The sequence below is a fragment of the Xenopus tropicalis genome, chromosome 4, assembly GCF_000004195.4.
Source record: "Xenopus tropicalis strain Nigerian chromosome 4, UCB_Xtro_10.0, whole genome shotgun sequence".
In the NCBI taxonomy this organism is placed as follows: Eukaryota; Metazoa; Chordata; class Amphibia; order Anura; family Pipidae; genus Xenopus; species Xenopus tropicalis.
Genome location: NC_030680.2, coordinates 97,333,001 through 97,354,607, shown reverse-complemented (window position 1 = coordinate 97,354,607; position 21,607 = coordinate 97,333,001).

Below are 21,607 nucleotides of genomic sequence, written 5' to 3'. Positions count from 1 at the left end.
GGGCAAAAAAGAAAAAAAAGCATTGTCCCTTTATGTTCATTATTTTTTCTTAATCAGCACAGAATTGGTAATTCACAGAATGTGTCTGTTCCCTATAACAGGTCTTTGTCTTTCTTATGTATATGCATGACTGTAATATCAGTTAAGAGACAAACGTAACTGCAGAGAGTTGGTTCTTCTAAACTTACATGAATTTACATGTTCAGAAAGTTTGTTTATAATGTGTCTAAAGGGATGCTGTTATGATTTTTATAGTGTATTTTTTATTTCTAAATTACACTGTTTACATAGCAAATAATTCACTCCAAGTTGCAGCTCAGCAGTAAAATGTGACTGAAGTTTATCAGAGCACAAGTCACATGACTGTAGCACCCTGGGAAATGAAGAATATGGCTAGCTCCATGTGAAATTTAAATAAATAATTAAATATAAAAAAATCTGTGTTTTTTTGAAAAATGGATTTCATTGCAGGATTCTGCTGGAGAAGCACTATTAACTGATGGGTTTTGAAAAAAAAACATGTTTTCCCATGAGTAACGTATTACTTAAAAGTGTTGCACAGTACTTTTTGGGTATCTTCTAGGTCAGTGCTGTCCAACTTCTGTTGTACCGAGGGCCGGAATTTTTCCGACCTACGTGGTGGAGGGCCGATAATGGAAGCCAGTTTTGACCACTCCCCTTTTTGAAACCGCACCCACTTGAAACCACACCCATGTTATCACATGACCATACCCATATTAATGGTTGTAGTACAGCAAAAACCTGCCATACTCTGCCTGCCCTACCCTGCCTTTGTGTGTGCCATACTCTGCCTGCCCTACCCTGCCTGTGTGTGCCATACTCTGCCTGCCCTACCCTGCCTGCGTGCCATACTTTCACTGTGTGTGCCATTCTTGGCTGGTTTGTGCCATACTTGGCCTGTGTGTGCCATACTCTGCCTGCCCTACCCTGCCTGTGTGTGCCATACTCTGCCTTCCTTACCCTGCCTGCGTGTGCCATACTTTCACTGTGTGTGCCATTCTTGGCTGGTTTGTGCCAAACTTGGCCTGTGTGCGCCATACTCTGCCTGCCGTACTCTGCCTGTGTGTGCCATACTCTGCCTTCCCTACCCTGCCATACTCTGCTTGCCCTATGCTGCCTGTGTGTATGGCACACACAGGCAGCCTACAGTGACACAATGCTGGCACTGCTTCTACAGTCTGCACAATAACTATATATTAAAAAACTTTTTAATTGCAGTACCACCTCAGTATATGTTCTTTTTGTAGTATGCAGGGATTATTTGTGGGTTTCTACTGCTCCTGAGGTGTGAACAGGGGAACAATGGGGGTGATTACAGCCTGAGGTGTGAACTCTGCAGGGGGTGAACAATGCAGAGAGTAAAAGGTGTGAACAGTACAAGGGATTACATATTTAAACAATACAGCCTGATTACAGCCTGAATCTGAGGTGAGAACCATGCAGGGGGGGCAGTTAATCACAGTACTGATACAATTTAAAGCTTTCACAAGAGTAAGCCATCAAAGCAGCCAGACAGGTGGGGGGCCACACAGAGGGGCCCGCGGGCCGCCAGTTGGACAGCACTGTTCTAGGTTATATGGTATCACATATCTGTTGGTCCATGACATTGAGAGCTTTCTGCTTTAACTATCCCCCTAAAATAAACCTTTTTTATTTAATTATACTGTAACTATCCACAGTTTAAATTAAACATAGGCTGCTTGCTGATCTACACACAGCTCCTGACCTGCAGCTACCAGTAGAACTAGTATATAATAAAGACAAAAGAGCACTAAATATATGGAAGTGTTGGACCTTTTGGTAAATTCTGGAGAAGCATACTCTATAACGCTTTCACTCTAGGGCAGGGCTAACCAACATGTTGTTTTTTACCCATTGGTGGGTGACTATGATAGTGTAACCCTATCAGCTTTAAAATACTGGTTGGTTATATGTTGACGCATAGTAGTTCGGGAATCAGACACTTCAATTTGAACTTTTCCTGCTCCATAGACAATATTTTCAATGCTTGTATTGTAAGAAACAAGTCATGGGTTCAGGACCATTTTTAAATAAGACAGAGAACATTTTCTATTTCTTGCCCTAGAGAAAATATCCTTGGGGAAAGTACACATTAAAAATCACTGATATGTTTTCTATATTTAATAATTAATTTATATAGAATCCTAAAGTGTGGTTTTTTTTTGTTGTTCAAGTCAGGAGCTTCAGTCCTCTAGGACTTTGCTGGTCTCCATCATCTTTCACAGCTAGGATTCTAAATGCTTTATTTAAGTCACCTAAAGAAGAATAAAATCAGTATGAGTTACTTTTTTCCCTAATTATAGTGCTCAGTGAAATTAGGTGAAGCTATATGTTTTCCAAAATGTATTTAAAAAGCCTCACTGCATTAAGAGATTTACAGCATCATTGTAGCCACTATATCGGAAGTCACTTTCCTTGGTGCTTAATCATTCCTGCTGACTTTGGAGATCCCAGAGACAAACTGACTTGTGCAGCTGCAGTGCTATAAGCACTAAGCATTTTCCTACCCAGGGCTGTTGTGAGAGACACAGGGGAAGAAGCAGACGGATATCACCCTACTCCAAAGGCAATTGAGCAAACTGATGGAAGACAACTGAACTTGTGCTCATTAACTCATTATTGTACAATGCACAGAAACTAATGCTATGTAGGTTGCTTGTAATTTCTATTTCCCTGTCCTTTATATGGTCCCGGAAATGCTCATGCTATACTTTTTTAAAGTTTAGGATAACATTATAAAGTTTGTAATGAATAACTGAAACAGATGTAGACTCAAGGAATATTTTATTGTTTCTTATTTAACTGAGAAGCAGCAAGCTGGCCCACCTAAGGTCGGCAATATGGGGCTGATCTGATCGTTTGCCCATTAGGGATACAGACCATCAGGGCAAGGGCTGCATCAAGCTGCCTCATTGGTCTATGATCCATAGGCAACATTTTCAATGCCTGTACTGTAAAAAACAAGTTGTGGGTTATAGTGGTAGTTATGTTGACCAATTAAATTTAGGGATTAGGGCCAAATGATTGGATTGCAGGGATACAGGCCATCAACGAAATGTGGTCTTTGATCCAACATGAAAATGACGCCTGTCCGATCGACATCTGCCCAATTTTTGCCCAGATATTAGTCAGTTAGGCCTATCAGGGCACCTTATACTTTAGCAGCCAAACTGCTGAATCAGTCTGAAGGGGCCAAATCGGCACCTTACATCTGCCCGTGTATGGCCACGTTAAGGAAGCAGACCCTGTGGTTGCAGGGGGGGCCAGGAGTGTAGGAGTGTAATTAATGATCAATTTCAATACATCTTGGTAGACTAGGTAAACTTACTAATGTTCTGGGGGGGGGGGGCAGTAACATCTAGTTACAAAACTGCTGTGGGGGGTATTTGTACTTAATCAACCAATGTCAGGCACCTTTTGCTCTGCTGTAGGTACAAGGAGTATTTTTGGATAGAATGGTTATGGGATGCAGTCATCATCATTGCTTATCTTTGCTTTATTTGGTTCAGTTACTATGCTCATCTTGCACTGGCATTTAATCAAGTCACAGTCCAAAATTGAAGAAAATACCCCAAATGCGCCATTGCCAAGGCATCCATTGAACTAAAACTAATGGAAATGGAAACTAATAGAAATCTCTTATTTTAAAAGGCACACAATTTAATACAGAAGCTGTAGCCAAGTTGTTAGATGTTTGCACATTTTTATTTAATACCCTATAGGCTGTGCTGTTAGCTTTTACAATAAAAATGTTCTTGTACAGGTATGAGATCTGTTATCCAGAATGCTCAGGACCTGGGGGTTTCCAGATAAGGGTCTTTCCATAATTTGGATTTCCAAGCTCTAAGTCTTCTATAAAATAGTTTAAACATTAAATACATCCCATAAGATTGTTTTGCTTCCAATAAGGATTAATTATATCTTAGTTGGGATCAAGTGCAAGGTTCTGTTTTATTATTACAGAGAAAATTATTTGATTAAAATTAAGTCTGTAGTAGATTATCTTGATGTAATTCTGAGCTTTCTGGTAACGGGTTTCTGGATCCTATACCTATACCTGTACTATAATGAATGGTAACCCAATATAGTAGTCTTAGCAAATGAGAGAAGGGAATTAATAGAAAATATGTTTAGGGAAAGGAATGTCCTTACAGTGATATTAAAAAGTTTAGATAGACTACAGTGGGCAGATGCTTGGAAAGCCCACTGTGCTCTAGGCAGACCCTTGTAAAGGAAACATTTCAACTGCTAAACATGGAATTTATTCAACAGAGGTAACCCAAGTTCCACAAAAGGACAGAGATTCAGGAGTTATAAGATTCAAGAGTTATAAAATGCTAAAAGATATTTTGCCAACTGCCAAATTTGGTAGCAAGATCAATGGATATGGTTAAATTGTTGAGGTAGGACATTATATAAAGGAAACTGGGCCAGTGAGCTGTAAACAATATGTAGTATTGTGAAACTGGTATGGGTGTGATTACTTCTTGCATAAATGCAAATTAGAATGTGACAGTAGTGGATAAAGTAGACTGTGTTGGCAGGTGGAGCCATAATAAAAGTTACAAGCAGTGAATGAAGGATTAGGCACTTGTACCAACTGAGCATAGCATAAACAATGTATTTTTTGACAGAAACTACAGGATCTCATGGTTACTTCTTAGAATGTCTATGATACAGGGGAACCATTGTTTTTATTATAAAAACCAGTCTATAATATTTTTCTTTCAGTTATTTATATATACCATCATTTATTTGTAAGTTCCTTAAGGTTGAGTTGTTTACAGTAGAAAACAATGATAGGTTGAGGAAACACATTAATAAATTATCATTATTCCAAAAACTGAAAGAAACAAAAAAAAAAACTATATGAAAGAAAGAATTGTTAGCTGTCCCCTACATTCTTGGTGTACATTTATTTCAATGACAGTTTTCCTAAAGGGCAGTGGTACACAGGGAAATTTAACCACAGGCGACTAATCTAACTAAACTGCCTTCCAACTGGCAATAAAGAGATTTGCCCATGAGCCATGGCCCTTAAAGGAGAAGGAAAGTCATTTTAGCATTTTACTGCCAATAGATTTGCCACATAAGTGCCACCTAGAATGCTATATTTATTTTGCAGAAAGCTTTATCATAACTGAGTAAAGAGCCCTAGAAGCTTTCTCTGTTTAAGATTGCAGCTGCCATTTTAGCTTGGTCTTCATGGCTTCCTGCTGTATAGCTCTAGCCCTTATAGCTGAGATTACACATTTATAGGGGAGGGGGGAGCAGGATAGGGGAGAGAACTTTGCAGACTCTGGCCCCAGGGATGAAGGATTTTTCTGAGAGAGGAAGTCAGACACCTTAATAACAAAAGAAGACAAGAAATCCTGCATTTCTTTTGATAGAGGACTGTGAGTTCTGTGTTTCTGTGAGTGCTTATGGCTGTATGTATATAGACCTTCTGATAAAGCTTACTTAGTTTTTACCTTTCCTTCTCCTTTAAGGTGTTAAAAATGAGGAGAGCATAGATTTGCAGCTGGAAGGTAGTCATGTTAAAGGGCATGTTGCAACATCTTGAGTTTCTGGTAAATACAGATTCTCTGCTTATTCCTAATACTCTTTTTAAAGAGTCTTTTGATAAACAATGGAGTTAAGAGTCTTTTGATAAACAATGGAACATGGGACAAAGAACTGATGATAGACATGGGATAGGTGTAGGCTGTGTGTAGTTTGAAGTAATGTTTGGTAAAATACCCAAGGCAAGGCTTTAAATGATTGACTATATTTTTCCTTAAAAAGACTGTTAGGATCTAGGGGACTGCTGGTTATAGTGAAATAGGGTTAAATGAAGTTATTGCAAGTTAAATGGTTGATCATTGTGACACAGATCCCCAAAGTTCCTATTACATCATTAGAATGTAAGCTATACTGGACAGGGACCATGTTCTTCCTAGGGCAACTAATCTTGCTATGAATTTATTTTATTTATTTTGCATCAAATACTGCAGAGCATGAGGTGGGTATGAATGATTCTTAAACACATCATTGAAAGACTAGACTGCATTACTTATACATCATACTTACTAATTATAGATCAAACACCTTTTACAAATGTAAATTTGACAAGTTAGACCGACGTAGCCTCACTTTCTGGAGAGCATATTGTGTGTCGCTCCATGGGCTCAGCTGACTGACAATAACGAAACATGAGGAGCTACTAGTTGTCTTTTTCACATCCACAGATCATGACTCTTATAGAGCCATAGTATGTCTTTCTTGGTTCAGTTACCTGAGAGCAAGAGGTATAACCTTTTTTTTTACGCTCATCCTTTATTTGGTTCAAAAGGTGGTAGCATTAAAGGGGAGGTTCACCTTTCAGCTAACTGTTAGTATGTTATAGAATGTTCCTAGCATCTTTGCAGTTGGTCTTCATTATTTATTTTGTAAATTTTTTAAATTATTTTCCTTCCCACAACTTTCAACTGACCCTGGCACCCAAAAAAAATATTTTTCTTTGTTACTTATATGGAGTTATTTTTCAGTGAACTTGAGATTGTTTTTCTAAATCAAATAAACTTGCATATTGAATTCCCGCTTATTTATTAATGTAGTAAACTTGTGCAATTAAAAAACTCAAATACCTCAAGCATACAAACTCGAATATGTCGAATTAAAAATATGGCTTGACTTTGCCTAGGACAACTACCATTGACTTCCATAGAAACTCACAAGCTTTTACATATTTATATTTGAATTTTCAGGGGTTTTTTTGCACTTAATAAATACCAAACATTCAAGTTTTTGAACCATAATTAAAATTCAATTTAAGCACAAAAAGAATAAAACTTGAATGTTGATAAATCTCCCCCCCCCCTGTTGTTTATCTTGTTATTCAGTCCCTCTCCCATTCATATTCCAATCTCCATTCTATAAACCACTGCTTGATTGCTGTAGTAAAAAAATACCCTAGCAACCAGATAGTTGCTAAAATACCAAACTGGAGGGCTGCTGAACAAAAAGATAAATAACTGAAAAATCACAAAAAAATGTTCATTAAGGGTGAAGACACACAGAGCTACTAGTAGCAGCTACTTGTCGTGGCTACTAAAATAGACAATGTTGATCATTTACTAATAATTGTCTCTATGTGTGTTTTAGCAGAGGCAATTCTCAGTATTATCTATGGCAGGGTATTTTCTGGAGTTTAGTAGCAGTTAAAAAGTAGCTGCTACTAGTAGCTTAGTGTATCTTTACCCTTAAAGGTGAACTACACCTTTAAAACCATTGAGCACATTTTTCTTCAGTACCTCAATTGCTAAACTCGTTTGGTATATTTGTGAATCTACCTTTTCTGTGGCGTTTAGTGCAATGTGCAAATGGATCTGTAACTTTTAACTATAACCTTTTATAAGCTTAAACAAAATTGTATACTGATGCTCTTTTTGGTGAGGGTTGATTGCACTTCTAGCTATTGAACAGAGCTGTAGCCAATGGGAAATGAATATGCGCTGTACAAATAGTGGTCGACTACTTTACCTCTTTGCTTTGTGGTATTTAAAATATTCTGTCATTTAAATATATTCTATAATAAACCCAAGAACAGAGAAAAGAGATGTTCTGGCTGTATGAGGACTTCTTTGTAATAATGTGTCCCTCGATGATCCATGTAAAGCTGCCCTTCATGTCTTTCAAGTTTTTCATGCTACCTTTAGAGCATCCTTCAGTTTATGAAGCGTTGTCACGTGGTTTCATTAAGTCTATGGTGTGCAAGCATGCATGGGAATCAGCCATTCACATTAATATTCTGTACAGTGATCACTGGGTGACATCACTGTGAGCAGGGAAGATAATCAGGATGAGTGGCCAAGGAAGGGCAGAGTTTTGCTTACATGCCTGTTTGCCAGTATCTCAGCTACAGATTTGATAAAGGGAGAGTCACAGAAAACCTGTAGGTACTGCTTGACTTCTTCTAACCTTTTTACCTAAGAACCATTAATCACTGTAGGAGCCAGCTTTCTAGACCCAGAATTGGTTTAGAATAATTTATGAACCACTTTTCTTTACATGTATACTATTGTCACTGCAAAATAATATTTCAGAATCAAATTTAAATTAAAGCAGATAATGGAGACCATGTGCTGGAATATTTGCAGCCCAGGAGTGTTGTAGAGTGAGACCAAGTAAAGTGATTCTGACAACTCCAGATTACATTTGCAAACAGAAATGCCATACCTGGTACTTCATATCTTAGAGATGACACTTAGGGGCCTTTTCATTAAAGTACAATTGAGTCCGAATGCTAAAAATTTGTATTTTTTTGTAAGTTCTAGAACTCTGCGTATTTTCTGCGTTTTTTTTTAGTTAATTTCCACGACTTTTTCGTACTTTGCAAGAATTTGTGCGTCAAAATCATATTTGTTGCAACGAGTACGCAAGTTTCGGATTCATTTCCTTGGGCTAGGTTGGAGCTGCAGAGTGCCATTGAGTCCTGTGGGAGGCTTCCAAAATCATGCAATCAAGGATCAAAGTCAGAAAGTTTTTCACTCCGTTTATGATCATTCAGATACGAAAATTTCATATGACCACAATGCAAAATTTTTGCACTTTTTACATCAGAAATTCTCGGATTTAATACAAATTTTTTCAATCGTACTTTTAAATGTCCGAAATTCGGACTTTGATAAATCAGCCCCTAGCTTTGTCCAAATTTCTTTATTTACAAGACCATAAAAGCCCAAATATACAGACCTGAATGTTCCTGGAGCATGGAAAGTGTGGTTGCAGATTTTTACCCATGGAAATATGCAGGTATCTGGTTGTGTAAAGGAGAAGGAAAAGTATAATCACTGGGAGTTGGCAAATGTTAGGCAACCCTCCAGTGATTCTAATCACTTACCTGATACCCCAGGCCCATGCTCCTGTTAGCAGAAAGCTGCACTGTACATGTGAGTGAACAATGCTCTTCTTCCCTTCTTCACTCTTCAAAATCCCAGGGCTGACACGTGCAGTAAATTGAAAAAGCTGGCTTTTTTGTTCGAAGAAAGAAACACAAATGTACCTGGGGCTGATAACAGGAACATCAGGCAAGTAATTACAATTACTGGGGGGGTGCCTAATATTCCGCATCCGCCCAGTGATTGTAACTTTCCTTCTCCTTTAAAGTGGCCCATAGTCTGTTCGGGCTTTATTTTAAAGTTGCTGTAACTTCAGATATGTGCTTCTCCTGAAGATTGCACTTCTGCATTAGTTACAAACTTAATACTGATCTGCCAGTATCCCTGATACATGGGTGCAGCAACTTTAGCATACCATGCAAGTCAGCTTTTAAAAAAACCCTACCATCATAATGCTGGAGATTATGGTAGAGCCATAAACAGCATGGAAACCCATTTCTCGTCCAACCCATACGTTTACATGGTTTCAATCCCCAGAGCAGAAGGATATGAAGGTGCTTTTTCTTATTCGTGTATTTTTCATACAAAACAAATTATTTTAGGTAAGTTTCTTGTAAATCTTGTAAGTATCCCTTTAATGTAGTACACTAACCTATAACTCCTGCCAACAGAAGGACCCAAAATTTCCTTTATTGAATAGACCAACCTCTTGGCTATGGTTGCTAATAGGGGAATTTTTTCCATGAGTTTGACATGTGTTAAGGTCGGAGCATTTTTTCTTGCCTTACTGTACCCATGAGGGTTTCCTCCTATTTAATATGTAACATGCACAGTAGGGTTTCCACCTGTCTGGTTTTGACCTGGACAGCCCCGGATTTCAACTGCCTGCCCAGTTTTACAAATAAGGAAATCTAGACAAGACTATCCATGAATGACGCAGTGATTAGATAACTGCAGATTGCCGCATCATGACCCCACCCCATGACATCACAACCCAACACCACCTGTGATGTTGCTGCTCTGCTTCCATGACATCACCCCCAGCCTAGAGCCAAATGGTGGCAACCCTATAGCACAGTCATGTTCCAACACAGCATGTATACATAAACCGAAAGTTATAAGTCAAAGTTCAAAGGAGGGTACAGTGCTGACAATGATCAGGTCCCCTATAACTGGGGTGGCCACCTTTTCTGCTCTATTAATAACATTGGCATTAACTTCATTTTTATTGGGCAGGAGGCAACCCTACCTATAATTTATTCTATAGGCCTTTCAAAGCTTTAGATTAGTAACAAATTTGCTTCAGATACACTCCTACAGTTTTTTTAAATTAATGCCATTCAAGTTGTATTGGGCAAGAAGGCACATGTTTGCATAGCAATTAGTTGGATGCATTCACCGGAGTGAATATTGGCTCCAAAATGCATACTTACATTTCAGGGCCAAAATCCACTACCTACGCATGTACCTGACCCGACACAATAGCTCAGTGTGCAGGCACAGGGAAAATCTGCACAGGGGCCTATGTTCAATGTAGCATTAGCCTTAAGCCGCCCTTTATTAGCCAACCCAGCCCTTTATTTGTTGGTGTGGAGTTGCTGTCTGCAGTCTGATCTTCTGCCATTACATGAGCCTCACGTTAGAAGCCAGTGCAAAGTGGTTCAAATCCACCTTTTCTGTATACTAGAAAAACTTGACCAGTCTCTCCTACTGATTTTTGGCAGGTATTATTCTGTCAATAACCCCTTTGGGGTTCTATATAAGAAGTATATAATACGTTTATTTTCAGGCAATACCATTAACAGTGGCCTTTCACTTACAGCAACGTGTTTTCCAGCTGAATGCTTAAAAACAATATTGTAGTTCATTCCTTGGTGTGCTTGTGTGTAGTTAGCTGTGTAATAATATACTGGAAGGGATCATTTACTATGGCTGCGCAGTACTAAAACCATGCAAATTATCTAGTTTTATGTGTGATATTTACAGTGCTATGATTGGTGCAAATATACTCAATATATATATAAGCCTTTTAGTGTGTCATGAGTAATTTTAAGCCTGAGCAGATAATCAGGAGGCAATTGCCAGTAGAGTGCATGGTGAGACAAGCGATATGCATGCAAGAGACAAACTTACACTAGAAACAGTCTATGTTTGATTCCCCTAGGAGGTGAATCAGCATCTCAGCATCAATTAGTAAAGGCAAAACATTAGCATGAAATATGAATAGTTTCCTCAGCATTGAGGCAATGTTGTCCTTAGTTAATGACAGTAACTGTATCCAGGTTCTGTAAGTGATGCTATCGGGATGGATGGAGTTTCACTAGCTCTGTGCCCCAAATGTAATTATTCAGACAGCACGCTCCACTACCTGTGTGACAGACGAGAGAATTTACTGCAATGTCTCGTGAAATGAGTTCAGCTTCTGGCAGGTAAGCAAACAAAACATGCACTTGGGAGGAACAATACCCTTTTGTGGGCATAGAAGTGAATGCAGGAGGCTAGTATTATAGGCTTGAACTGCAACTAAAACATCATTTGGCATTTTTCTAACACACCTGTTACTGCATTGGACTGTAATATTTACCAGGGTTGTTGAGCAGTCTCTCCCTTACATTGTGAGTATAAAAATAGTTTCTTTAGATTATCCCAGTGTGTATCACACAGCATTATTGGAAAATAAATTGTACCTTTTGTAAACATATTGTATATTGTATTTTGTTTCATCCTCCTTGCCAAAAGTCTCTATGTTTTTAAAAGACTGTACTTTAATTACCAGCTCTTGTATTGGACCTGCATCCCTAGCTGAACAGTCAAGTTTTTGTTATACACATTAATAGATATTTGTTTGGAACTGGAGGTGCTAATAATATATTGTATCACTTTTATTTTCTGTTCCCAACCTCTTAATATTCATCCTTCAGCCTCTCATTAAATGACTGCATTGGGTGCTTACATTACTTAAAAAACAGGTTTAAAATATAAAAAACTGTTGTAAATTGTCTTAGAAAAACACTGTTTGCCTCATAATAAAGTTTGTTTCAAGGTGCATTGCCCTTTTACCAAAAGGGGAAAAAGGACATAATATGCTGTAATGGAATCTTTAAAAATAAATAGAATTTTATCTTATTCTGAAATATGGACAAAGCCAGCAATTGCTGTACAGTTATGGCAGTGCCACACAGGACCTTTTCTTTTGGAAAGAGCCATACCCAGGGGTGCTTCAGCACCAGAATGCCAAACACAAATCAATGTTCACTGCTCTGTATGCTTTTATTTTGCCATACTAATTGAGAACATTTCAGGGGGAACACACCTCCTTGACAAAGCAAACACTGCTGCTGGTGGGCATGGATGGCTCAGGAATGAGTAGTGCATACAAACAGATAAGACAGCTTTTCCTTATGGCAATGAGACTACCTGATGCATGCCCGCATCATTATTTTCAGATTGCAAGAAAAAAGGGGGCCAGCACACACCAACATTCACTGCTGTGTTAAGGTGGCCATACACGTTAAGATCCCCTTGCTTAGCGGTTCGCCAAGCAAGCGGATCTTCTCCCGATATCGAGAAAATGTAGGATAATTCGATTGTTTGGCCCTGGGTCCAAGGGACTGATATTGGCAGCTACAATCGGCCCATGTATGGCCACCTTTGGCTTTTATTGTGCCAGACCACTGGATCTTCCTAGGAGGACAACAGCAATTTAAAGGAGTTGTTCACCTTTGAGTTAACTGTTAGTATGATTTAGACTTGCAGTGATCCCCAACCAGTGGCTCGTGAGCAACATATTGCTCACCAACCCTTTGGATGTTGCTCCCAGTGGCCTCAAAGCCATTTTTGCTTGGTGTCAAGTTTTGGTTGTATAAAGATCAGGTGTATTGCCAAACAGAGCCTCTATAAGCTGCCAGTCAACATAGGGGCTACCAAATAGCCAATCACAGCCCTTATTTGGCACCCCCAGGAACTTTTTAAATTGCTCCCCAACTCTTTTTACATTTAAACGTGGCTCACATCAATTTTCAATTGATCTTCATTTTTTATTATTTGTAGCTTTTTAAATATTTCAGTTTTTGTTCAGCACCTCTCCTGTTTGGCGTTTCAGCAGCTATTTGGTTGCTAGGATCCAAATTACCTTAGCAACCAGGGTGTGGTTTAAATGAAAGACTGATATATGGATAGGAGAGGGCTTGAATAGAAAAATAAGTACTAAAAAGTAACAAAAACAATTAAACTATAGTTTCACAAAGCAATAGTTTTTTGGCTTTTTTTGGCATTGAAAGCTGCAATGAGTTAGAAGAAAAAGGCAATTAATAAAATTATAAAAATAAATAATAAAAACCAATTGAAATGTTGCTTAGAATTGGCCATTCTATAATATTCTTAAAGTTAACTTAAAGGTGAACCACATCTTAAGTCTAAAAAGGGTATACACAGAAAATAGAAACAGAGAAAACCGAGTGATGTGTCCTACAGAGCCAGTGGCACTGGTGTTCTGTCATTGGCACCTTGATGCTCCAACAGGGAACAATCAATAAGGAACTGGATTTTTACAGTTTTTTTAAGTGTTTTCTCATTTAAAATGTTGTGTGGCATTGGCCTATATTTACATTCTAATCAAAAAAACAGGCACATTCAAGGTGCCCATACACTGTAAGATCCGCTTGTTTAGAGAGGTCGCCAATGGAGCGGATATTCTCCTGATATGCCCACCTATAGGTGGCCAAACGTTCAAATTAAAATGGTGAGCATAGGCCGGGACATAGGTCCTGTCAGATCAGGCACTACGTCAACAAACCAATGCGATCCCCGATCTGATGGAAAAATCAGACCTGCCCAATCGAGACCAGGACTGGCAATCTGTGGGTTCTGGCAAATGCACTTGAAATGCCAGGGCCTATTTTGAATCCCAGTCCAGGCCTGTATCCCAGTCATACTCTCTCTGTACCTGATACATAAATTGCAAAATGACAAAGAAAGCTGAATTAAGTGAGGGGGTGGGTGGGTGATAATTTGTTAAGTACCATCAAATATTTTCCCCAGGTCAATGCTCAGAGGAGTGGGCCTGGGTGGCAAGGCCCATGAAGGCCAGGGCCAATTGAGTTTTTTGCCCATGTCCTGCCAGCCCAGTCTGACCCTGCACAAAGTTGATCCAGGGACTGATCTGCCATCTTGAAGTCAAAAATGTTTTCCCCCTTGAGACAAAGCTTTGAATTAGGTTTTGTACCGTGTTCTGGATAAACTAGCAGTTAAGCAGAAGAAAAGGCTGAAGTTAAACCAAATTACTATGTTACTATATAAATAACTTTGCAAATTTTCATTTGTTTTAATGAATGTACAATTGGAATATTGTTTAAAATTATATTTTATTTTATTAGGCAAACTTTCGTTATTATAGAAATTACTAGATCTAAAGTGCCCATTTTTGCAAAAGGACCTTGTTCTTTGCAATTCAGGGTAGGAGGCACCCAATGCTGTGCATGCTGCAGACTGCAAACTGTTTGCTCTGCTGCCATACAATCAATATCTATAATAAGACTTCAAGTTTGTGGATTTTATAGGTGTTAAGGTCTACAATATAGTTCATTTGAAACAGTACAGTTCTACAATATGCATGTGTAACTAGTATAGTCCCAAAAAACAGAGTTTTGTTGTATTAGCATTAGTACAGGGTTAATGTGCCAAATGCACATAGGCTTCTCTTAAGGCAAAGAAGTCGAGATGGGTGAAAAATCTGCATGAGACTATTGACTGTGAGAAGTGGCAGAGTAGTCTTGTTCTTACTGTGATATTGAATTTTAAAAATTAGAAGTGAAAGTATCACTTTAACAGAAGACTATGAGAGAGTAAGTAAATGTGAGTGTCATCAGCCTAAAGTTGTTGCTGGAACTAACAGTCATTGCTTTGCCAAAAGACTGAGAAACACAGTAGATGAGCTGTGAAGGGATTGGATCAAGAGAGCAGGTGGTTAGACATGAGGAAGAAGAAAAACACAATACCTGCTTTTTAATATAGGCACCATCTCTCCCTACTATACCTGCTATCCCACAGTCACAGTCCCTTCCCAGAGGCTATTATCCCCCCACTGCTACTATAGGCACCATCTCTCCCTACTATACCTGCTATCCCACAGCCCCAGTCCCTTCCCAGAGGCTATTATCCAACTGATACTATAGGCACCATCTCTCCCTACTATACCTGCTATCCCACAGCCCCAGTCCCTTCCCAGAGGCTATTATCCACCCACTGCTACTATAGGCACCATCTCTCCCTACTATACCTGCTATCCCACAGCCACAGTCCCTTCCCAGAGGCTATTATCCCACTGCTACTATAGGCACAATCTCTCCCTATTATACCTGCTATCCCACAGCCCCAGTCCCTTCCCAGAGGCTATTATCCACCCACTGCTACTATAGGCACCATCTCTCCCTACTATACCTGCTATCCCACAGCCCCAGTCCCTTCCCAGAGGCTATTATCCCACTGCTACTATAGGCACAATCTCTCCCTACTATACCTGCTATCCCACAGCCCCAGTCCCTTCCCAGAGGCTATTATCCACCCACTGCTACTATAGGCACAATCTCTCCCTACTATACCTGCTATCCTACAGCCCCAGTCCCTTCCCAGAGGCTATTATCCCCCCACTGCTACTATAGGCACCATCTCTCCCTACTATACCTGCTATCCCACAGCCCCAGTCCCTTCCCAGAGGCTATTATCCCACTGCTACTATAGGCACCATCTCTCCCTACTATACCTGCTATCCCACAGCCACAGTCCCTTCCCAGAGGCTATTATGCCACTGCTACTATAGGCACCATCTCTCCCTACTATACCTGCTATCCCACAGCCACAGTCCCTTCCCAGAGGCTATTATCCCACTGCTACTATAGGCACCATCTCTCCCTACTATACCTGCTATCCCACAGCCACAGTCCCTCATCCCCAGCCACTGTCCCACAGCCACAGTCCCTCATCCCCAGCCATCCCACAGCCACAGTCCCTCATCCCCAGCCACTGTACCACAGCCACAGTCCCTCATCCCCAGCCACAGTCCCACAGCCACAGTCCCTCATCCCCAGCCATCCCACAGCCACAGTCCCACAGCCACAGTCCCTCATCCCCAGCCACAGTCCCACAGCCACAGTCCCTCATCCCCAGCCATCCCACAGCCACAGTCCCTCATCCCCAGCCATCCCACAGCCACCAGCCATCCAACACTCCCACATAAAACCAGCACAAATAAAACATTATTTAATTTAAATTTTTTTTTTTTTATCCATATATCCATAAAATACATGTATTAATCAATTTGACACTGAAAGCCCCTCTCCAGCCCCTCCTGGAGAGGGGCTTTCCTGAGCGCTTCTTTCCCCCAACTTACTGAGCAAATGTAGGAAATGTAGGGCTGCTGACAGAGGAGCGCGCCACTCTGCAGCGTTACGTCAGGGGTCACAGAAGCTGCGCATGCGCATTAGGAGAAGGCGGAGGGGGAAGTGACATCATCGATTTTGAAAATGTCGGCGCCAAACTTCAAACACGGGTGAATCTTCGGAGGGATTGTGCGCCGATCCAGAAGCAGCAGGTAAGTTTTTAATATAGCTTTTCAAGACAGGGGCTGCTGCCCTTTCCAAATATATTAATTTCAAATTTTTCCTTTCCTTCTCCTTTAAGGCAAGCTTTGCATCATGCCAAAATCTTGTTTCTGTGCCAAAATGGGGGACCTGATACCCAGGCCCATGCACTCGCTACACAATTAGATGAGGAGGAGGGAGGGGAAAAGTGAGATGTGCAGTGACATCTAGGTAGTGCTGAACAGAAAGCTAAAGTTATTGTCTGCCTCTCCTCTATGCCTAAGGCATAGAGGCGGGGCAAGCAATATATGATTGACAGCTGTGATTTTTAAATGCCTTTATAATGGGTATGGATGTGTTAATATAAAAATGAATTTGGCTTTCATGTTTAATTTGAACAGGACTTTTATTATACAGATTTTCATGTCTGGGTGACAGGTCCGCTTTAAGCGAAATGCACCCTTTACTTTTTTGTGGGCTATATGTTTATAAGTGGCAAATCCTGTGCATACAGATTCCTTGTGCACTCTAAAATTCCCTGTGTGTGCCAGTGTCATACATTGTGTGAGCTCACAAACTCACAGCTTAGAGGTAACATAGCTTGAGGGCTGGAGCGCCCTTTTAAATCTTTTTCCTTGAGCCACCATTTTGTGCTATTCTGTGTGCTCCCTCAGAGATCACCTGACAGGAAATTATGCAGCTCTGACTGTACCAGGAAGTGTGGGAATAAAAGGCAGAGCCCTGTCTATTCATTGGCTGATGTGCACTTGGTTTGTTTGTGAGCACAGTGCCTCCTATGAGCCTGAAGGTGAAGCTTAGTGCATAAAATGGCAGTTTTTCAATTTTGAAAATGGCATATATTATCATGTATATACAGTATGTATATTTTTCTGTATATATATCTTTCATGAAAAGGCTTTTTTATATGAAACAGTTTTTGATATGCATTATTTATATGAATCACTTATCCATTATCCAGAAAGCTACGAATTACAGAAAGCCTGTCTCCCATAGACTCCATTTTAATCAATTAATTCAGAATTTTAAAACTGATTTCCTTTTTCTATGTAGTAATAAAACAGTACCTTGCAATTGATCCCAAGATATAAATAATCCTTATTGGATGCAAAACAATCCTTTTGGTTTAATTAATGGTTTATTGAATTTTTAGTAGACTTAAGGTATGGAGATCCAAATTATGGAAAGACCCCTTATCCAGAATACCCTTGGTCCTGAGCATTCTAGATAACGGGTCCTATACCTGTATATCATTTTATCACCTGCAACAGGGTCGGACTGGGCCGCCGGGGCGCTCGGGGAGGACGTCAGGTGGGGGCCCTGCAGGGGGGGGTTAGGGGGGCCCCTAGGGGGGTAGGAACACGGCTGGCTGGGGCACCTGCAGGGGCTGGGGCGGGAGCCCCGGTGGGCCCTGCACCCCCCAGTCCAACCCTGACCTGCAATGTTTAAGGCCAGTTATTATGTGTGGCTTTCTCCACTGGCGCTAACCCCTTTGCCCATAGAAAAAGTAATTCCTGCCCATCCATAAAATGGGTCCTGAGCATAGCCTTTACCCTGACACACTATGACCTTTTTGAATTCTGACCTTTAAAGGATCTCTGTATATATGTGAGTGCACTTGCTGCAAGTGGAAAATGATCAGCTCTGGGTAATTTACTAACATGATTGAAGGCTCTCTACCTATTGCCTACCTCTGCTTACCTCAGTGTTCGGTTACAGGAGCTTTATTAAGAGATTAGTGTTATTTACTCTTCGCTAGGACTGAGGCAGTTATATCCTGAAATGCCAGCTGCATATATCTCTCAGTGTATTGTTTCTCACTCATCTTGTTTTTCTTAACTGACATGTACATATATTGTAGGACCTACAATTTCTTACCAGTACAGTTTTCTTAGTTCTTCTATAGTATTTATAGAGGACAGAGACAGGGGATTTTAGTTTTCAGACTGGCATGGTTCTGTGAGCAACTTCAAATAAGTCTTTTCTTACTGTGGCCTCCAGTGAGAGGAAATTTAAACTGTAAGTTCCACAGAGGCATAGACTGATGTGAATGATAATGACCTCTCTGTAAAGTGCCACAAAAAACAGTGTCAGCGCTATGTAAATAAAGGGTAATAATGTATGTGCATTTCCTCCTTTGTGTAATACAGGTGTGCCAACTTTTCAAATACGCTTGCAAATACTTGCAGATCATGTGAAATTAATACAAATACTGGTGCCAGGAGGAACAGACAGATTAGATTTATAAGACTAAATATATGCATTGCTGGAAACACGTGGACCTATAGAGACCTATTTACCTTGTAATAGTTCAGTCTGCAGGCTGACATTCAGCATTTCCATGATGCAAAGTGTTTGGGAACCACTGAAAAGAACACAACTGGGTCAATGTCTGTATAACTGCCTGTATGTTTTTGGAGTGAGGGGAGGAAGGAAACTGTCTCAGTTATCAAAGCATTCCCCTACTTCCTACAGGTATCACAACATTTTAAGCATTTAAAAACATTTTATTCTATAGGCCAAAAACCATTAATTAGTTGACCAAAACTGTATAGTTGCTAAGAAGTGTTCACCACAACTAAAAGTGGCCACACAGGGGCCAGTAAAAGTTGCCAGCAGTCGTACGGGGCCCCGTCTGCCTGATATCAGCCAGATGTCAATTAGAGAGCACATTCATGGCCTGTATTCCCTTAATGTGATTTATTTGTGCGGCATCAGGTGGGCATAACGGCAAAAGATCCGCTCGTTTGCCAAGGTTGCATGTGTATGACGTTTATATGTGATACACAAAAATGAAAGCTGTGGCATGTTTTCTGTCTGCATGTACCTGTGAATGCCATCACTTCAGGTATAGGGGAACTTGCTAAAGGAACCCTGGAGCATTTTGTAAATGTGCATTTGTTTAAATTGCTTTCATTCAAGTTCAGCACTGTCCAAATCTAAAGCAGCTAGGAAGAATCATGCAAGTGCAAGTGCCAGTAGGTTAACAAACATCTTCTCCTCTGCGACTGCAGTAAGTAATTTATTTAGACAGAAGCTTATTACCTAAATGTTTGGTCAATTGTGATTTGTGGCAAAGACACAATATTCCCCATTAATCACTAACATCCTATGTATATATAATAATTTATTATTATAGTACAGGTATGGAAACTGTTATCCAGAATGCTTGGGACCTGGGTTTTTCCAGGTAAGAACTCTTTCCATGATTTGGATCTCTATACCTGAAGTCTACTAAAAAAATAATTTAAACATTAATTAAACCCAATAGGATTGTTTTATCTCCATTAAGGATTAATTATATTTTACTTGGGATCAAGTACAAGGTACAGTTTAATTATTCACTTATTCTAATTATCTGGAGGACTCGTTCCCACGGAAGTAAACAAAGATGAACTAACAGCTACTCATAACAGATTATGCGCTCACCAAATAATGCTATAGGTTCGGGTGCTTGACCCCCGAATTTCTCACTCTGTTAGTGCTCATTCTCCATTTTAATGCAGTTAATATACCACACGCAGTTACAAGAGGTTGCATTTTTCACTCACCGCTTACATAGTAACATAGTAAGTTGGGTTGAAAAAAGACATACGTTATTCACATTCAACCATAATGCCTATATATAACCTGCCTAACTTCTAGTTGATCCAGAGGAAGGCAAAAAACCCCATCTGAAGACTTTCTAATTTGCCGCAGAGGGGAAAAAATTCCTTCCTGACTCCAAGATGGCAATCGGCCAGTCCCTGGATCAACTTGTACTAAGAGCTATCTCCCATAACCCTGTATTCCCTCACTTGCTAAGAATCCATCCAGCCCCTTCTTAAAGCTATATAATGTATCAGCCAACGCGACTGATTCGGGAGGGAATTCCACAACTTCACAGCTCTCACAGTAAAAAATACTTTCCGAATATTTAAATGGAACCTCCCTTCTTCTAAACGGAGTGGGTGTCCTCGTGTCCGTTGGAAGGACCTACTGGTAAATAAAACATTATTATATCATCCCCTTATATAGTTATACATAGTTATCATGTCACCTCTTAAGCGCCTCTTCTCAAGTGTAAACAGACCCAACTTGGCCAGTCTTTCTTCATAACTGAGACTTTCCATACCCTTTACCAACTTAGTTGCCCTTCTCTGGACCCTCTCTAATTCAATAATGTCCCGTTTGAGCACTGGAGACCAGAACTGAACAGCATATTCTAGATGGGGCCTTACCAGTGCTCTGTAAATGGGAAGAATAACCCCCTCCTCCCGTGAATCTATACCTCTTTTAATACAGCTCAAAACCTTGTTTGCCCTTGCAGCTGCTGCCTGGCATTGCTTGCTACAGCCAAGTTTATTATCTATAAGGACTCCAAGGTCTTTCTCCATTATTGATTTGCCTAGTGCAGTCCCATTAAGGGTATAAGTGGCTTGCATATTTTTACATCCCAGGTAAATGACCTTACATTTATCCACATTAAATCTCATCTGCCACTTAGCCACCCAGATTGCCAGCTGGTCAAGATCCTGCTGCAAGGATGCCACATCCTGGATAGAATTGACTGGCCTGCAGAGTTTTGTGTCATCTGCAAACACTGATACATTACTTATAATACCCTCCCCCAAGTCATTTATGAACAAATTAAACAAAAGTGGACCCAGTACAGAACCCTGAGGGACCCCACTGAGAACCTTACTCCAAGTAGAGAATGTGCCATTAACAACCACCCTCTGTACCCGATCCAGTAGCCAGTTTTCTATCCATGTGCAAATGACTTCACTAAGACCAATAGACCTTAGTTTAGAAAGTTGTCGTTTGTGGGGAACGGTATGAAATGCTTTGGCAAAATCCAAATAGATTATATCTACTGCATCCCCACTGTCCAGCTTCTTACTCACCTCATCATAAAAAGCAATTAAATTGGTCTGACATGACCTGTCCTTCATAAAGCCATGATGATTACTGCTCATAATGCCATTCTCCAGTACATAATTTTGTATGTGATCCCTTAACAAGCTTTCAAATAACTTGCCCACCACGGATGTCAAACTTACAGGCCTATAACTGCCAGGCTGAGATCTTACTCCCTTTTTAAATATAGGA